Below are 5,000 nucleotides of genomic sequence, written 5' to 3'. Positions count from 1 at the left end.
CCGCCAATGCAACAAACCTAAGTGGTTGTTGTATGTGGGGGCAGCGATGTGTGACGCCTAGGCAGACGTGCCCTCGGCCAGAAGGCTCCGGGCGCAACTTGCGTTCAAAGACTCGGTGGTTCGCGGGATCCTGCAATTCACACCAAGTATCACATTTTGCTACGTTTTTCATCGATGTGAGAGCCGAGATATCCATTGCGAGAGTCGTTGTGAATAATACGACAAGAATGCTTTGCCCCCTGCACACCGAGATCGGGGCAAGGGGAAAGCTTATTCGTTTGAGATCCTTGGCGTGACTTGCGACGGTTTTGGTTTAGGCATCAGAGGGTGCACGAATGCTCCCCCTGACACAAAAAGTTTGTAAACACGTTCACGGGTTGTTTGATGTTTAGGAATCGACAATGATCCTTCCGCAGGTTCACCTACGGAAACCTTGTTACGACTTCTCCTTCCTCTAAATGATAAGGTTCAGTGGACTTCTCGCGACGTCGCAGGCAGCGAACCGCCCATGTCTCAACGATTCAAACACTTCACCGGACAATTCAATCGGTAGGTGCGACGGGCGGTGTGTACAAAGGGCAGGGACGTAGTCAACGCGAGCTGATGACTCGCGCTTACAAGGAATTCCTCGTTGAAGACCAACAATTGCAATGTTTTATCCCCATCACGATGAAATTTCAAAGATTACCCGGGCCTATCGGCCAAGGCTATAGACTCGTTGAATACATCAGTGTAGCACACGTGCAGCCCAGAACATCTAAGGGCATGACAGACCTGTTATTGCCTCAAACTTCCTTGGCCTAAGCGGCCATAGTCCCTCTAAGAAGCTGGCCGCGGAGGGATTCCTCCGCATAGCTAGTTAGCAGGCTGAGGTCTCGTTCATTAACGGAATTAACCAGACAAATCGCTCCACCAACTAAGAATGACCATGCACCACCACCCATAGAATTAAGAAAGATCTTTGAGTCTGTCAATCCTTACTTACTATGTCTGGACCTGGTAAGTTTCCCCTTGTTGAGTCAAATTAAGTCGCAGGCTCCACTCCTGGTGGTGCCCTTCCGTCAATTCTTTTAAGTTTCAACCTTGCGACCATACTTCCCCCGTAACCCCTAGACTTTGATTTCTCATAAGGTGTTGGCGGAGTTCTTAAAGCAACATCCGCCAATCTCTGGTCGGCATCGTTTATGGTTGAGACTAGGATGATATCTGATCGTCTTCGAGCCCCCAACTTTCGTTCATGATTTATGAAAACATCCTTGGCAAATAATTTTGCAGTTGTTCGTCTTTCATAAATCCAAGAATTTCACCTCTGACTATGAAATACGAATGCCTTCGACTGTCCCTGTTAATCATTACTCCGATCCCGAAGGCCAACAGAATAGGATCGAAATCCTATGATGTTATCCCATGCTAATGCATACAGAGCGTAGGCTTGCTTTGAGCACTCTAATTTCTTAAAAGTAACAGCGCCAGAGGCACGACCCGGCCAGTTAAGGCCAGAAGCGCATCGCCGACAGAAGGGACGAGCCAATCGGTGCTCACCACAGGCGGACCGATCGACCCAACCCAAGGTCCAACTACGAGCTTTTTTAACTGCAACAACATAAATATACGCTATTGGAGCTGGAATTACCGCGGCTGCTGGCACCAGACTTGCCCTCCAATTGATCCTCGTTAAGGGATTTAGATTGTACTCATTCCAATTACCAGACTCGAAGAGCCCGATATTGTTATTTATTGTCACTACCTCCCCGTGTCAGGATTGGATAATTTGCGCGTCTGCTGCCTTCCTTGGATGTGGTAGCCGTTTCTCAGGCTCCCTCTCCGAAATCGAACCCTAATTCTCCGTCACCTGTCACCACCATAGTAGGCCACTATCCTACCGTCAAAAGTTGATAGGGCAAAAATTTGAATGATGCGTCGCCGGCATGATGGCAGTGCGATGCGTCGAGTTATCATGAATCATCAGAGCAACGGGCAGAGCCCACGTTGACCTTTTATCTAATAAATGCATCCCTTCCAGAAGTCGGGGTTTGTTGCACGTATTAGCTGTAGAATTACTACGGTTATCCGAGTAGCAAATACCATCAAACAAACTATAACTGATTTAATGAGCCATTCGCAGTTTCAGAGTCTGAATTAGTTCATACTTACACATGCATGGCTTAATCTTTGAGACAAGCATATGACTACTGGCAGGATCAACTAGGTAGCATTTCAACACAACGTTGCAAGCCACATGCCACCACATTTCACCATCTCCCCCTCCAAATGGAGTGTGAGAGAGGCAACAATGGTGGCAATGCAAGAGCAAGCGTCATTCTTTCATGCTTCGTTTAGCAATAATACATAGGCAACATTGTTCGAGGGGTTTCCCAAGCACATCATGCCACCAAATGCACGGCATCCGAGAGTGCAAGCAACCAAGACACATTTCGCAACAAGCCATTCAAAGGTTGAAGCGATATGCAAAGCGGGCTTCCAAGTTCATTATGCATCCAACAAGGGTGCTGACAGAAAGGGACTAACAAGACTCGATGCCTACCGGTGCATGAGGTAATCTGTGCAAGAACCAATGGACTACGGTCACTCAAAATAATTTGGGACACACCAATGAGGAGGAGATGTCGCCTACAGTTTGATGCCCGAGCATCAAGCCTATATACCCAAGCAACCAAATCACCACTCATGCGCCGTATGCTAAAACAATCTTGGACGACGATCGACTATTCACACCCACCGCAAGTGGGGGTTCAAAATCATCATTCGAAGCCAAGCCCAAAACGTCGTGCGCGGTCAAACCATCAACCATCCTAAAGGCAACATCGCAACATTCAGTGCAAAGCGAGGCTCATGTCGCACGCCCAAAGGCACTTCACACCGCCCCACCATGAATGTTCTGCCAACATGCCACCTTCAAAACATAGGGCTAGCCCAAGGATGGCCCAATGGCGTCACCACAACGTCACACGCTCGACGAGGTTCATGTTGGGCACCCGAAGGCACCCTACTCCACCCCACCTAGCACGCTTTGTCGCCGTACCAACCATCAACCATCCTTAAGTCAGCCCAAGTCAGTAGGCCACATTCCATGCTCAAAAAGTCTCATGTCGCACGCCCAAAGTCATTTGACACCGCCCCACCAAGAATGTTCTGCCACCACGCAGCCTTCAAAACATAGGGCTAGCCCAAGGAAGGGAGGCATACCACAACAACGTCCCACACTCAACGAGGTTCATGCTGCACTCCCGAAGGCACCCAGCTCCACCCCACCTTGCATGTTTCATCATCGTACCAGCAGCCATCCACAGTCCTCACACAAGAGATTCCCAGTTAGAAGGCAACATTGCAACATTCCGTGCTCAACGAGGCTCATGTCGCACGCCCAAAGGCACCCGATTCCAACCAACCGAACATGTTCTGGCACCCACACGCCTTCAAAACATAGGGCTGGCCCAAGGCTGGCCGAGCATCACCACAACGTCACACACTCAACGAGGTTCATGCCACACGCCCAAAGGCACCTGACTCCACCCCACCTTGCGTGTTTCATCATCGTCCCAGCAATCAACCATCCTCAAGCTAGCCCAAGTTAGAAGGCAACATCGCAAAATTCAAATCTCAACAAGGCTCATGTTGCACGCCCGAGGGCGCACCCGACAACTACCTCACCCTGCAAGTTTCGCCACCGCACTACCGCCATCAACCGCCCTCGTCCGCCAACCACCACCCCCACACCCCAAGCACATGCCCATGTGCGGCACTTAGTGCTTGGGGCATGGGGGAGGCGGAAGATATAGGGGGTGCCCCCGTGCTCAGCCCATGCAGACTAGTCACCCCCCTATATAGTACATTTTGAGCCATTTTTGGTATGCCAGGCCTAGATACGATTTTTCTGAGCCGTCATAGGGACATTCTAATGAATCTATAAATCAAGTTTCATAATTTTTCAACCAACCAATTTTTTTAATGAATTTTTAAATATTAAATAATAGGAAATTAGAAAAAATAGCTAGAGTTGTTAAAAAAATCTGAAATTTTGTGGGAATCATGTTTTCATGTTTCTTAGCTCTCAGAAAAAAAATTACAACAAACTGACCACTCCACACGTACTTTCACAATTAATGGGTGATGGATGGGGCGCAGGCGCGGGCGCACACATAGCAAAACGCGGGAGGGGACGGGACGGGGCACGCGGGAGAACGCTGGCGGGGCGGGGTGGGGGGAGAGTGCGCGCGGAAGCATGCGGGCGGGGCGGGGGGTCGCGCGCACGGTGTCACGGTCCTGCCTTCTTGACCGTACGCCGTCGTGATCTATACACGCTCACGACTAGCCTTAAGGGGAATTAAGCCCCATATGTATTTTTCACCCTGGCTTTGTAGCTTCGTCAGACCTTAGGCGAAGTTTGTCTTCACCAATCGAACATCGGTTGTGCAGAATCCAAGCTTGTTCAACCACATACGTCGCCTATGCGTGTATGTTCAATCATCTGTGACACATCCGACTTGCCTCTACGCTAGACCAACTCATTCGGCTCGACCTTGCCTCTACTCGGGCCAAGGTCTCTCAATATAACGCCGCATCTCATCTTGTCATCTCGATCCCCATCGATAGGGTCTATATGTCTTGGCGCCATCACGAGTCTCGGGATGTCGTCAGCCATCATAACTCATTCGGTCATGCCATCGAGAATGGGCCCGCGTGTCGTTCATCTCATCGGGACTTCCCGAACATCCATCCATTCGGGTTCTATCGAGGCATAGGCCCTCCCGTGCCCATGTCGAGTCATTTACAAATACCGTCCAGGATAGCGGGTGTATGTAGCAACCTCCAACATGCGGGCTAGGGCGCAATATCGGCACACCTGTGCCGTCCGGTACTGTCCTTCAAAAACCAATTTCAAAGGAAGTCGCCCGAGACACTCGTCTCGGCATGCTCGCCCACACTGTGACACACGTATGTGCCACAGGGTAGCTCACTTAGGCCAAAGGACCCAGGAA

The 5,000-nt window shown here is 50.1% G+C and overlaps 1 long non-coding RNA gene and 1 other non-coding gene across 2 annotated transcripts; both read right to left on the bottom strand.

Annotated features, from left to right (window-relative positions):
- Positions 1-51: 51 nt before the first annotated feature.
- On the bottom strand, positions 52-206 carry LOC111471882. The gene has a single exon (XR_002715280.1). It is a non-coding gene; the product is annotated as a 5.8S ribosomal RNA (ribosomal RNA).
- Positions 207-780: 574 nt separating this feature from the next.
- Positions 781-1,071, bottom strand: LOC111471839. Its single transcript, XR_002715270.1, has 2 exons — positions 982-1,071; positions 781-907 (listed from the first exon to the last, which is right to left on the bottom strand). It is a non-coding gene; the product is annotated as an uncharacterized LOC111471839 (long non-coding RNA).
- Between the last annotated feature and the right edge of the window lie 3,929 nt (positions 1,072-5,000).

The sequence above is a fragment of the Cucurbita maxima genome, unplaced genomic scaffold (genome assembly GCF_002738345.1).
Source record: "Cucurbita maxima cultivar Rimu unplaced genomic scaffold, Cmax_1.0 Cma_Scf00059, whole genome shotgun sequence".
In the NCBI taxonomy this organism is placed as follows: domain Eukaryota; kingdom Viridiplantae; phylum Streptophyta; class Magnoliopsida; order Cucurbitales; family Cucurbitaceae; genus Cucurbita; species Cucurbita maxima.
Note: the sequence above shows the minus strand (reverse complement) of the source record. Positions and strands in the feature narration are given on the sequence as shown.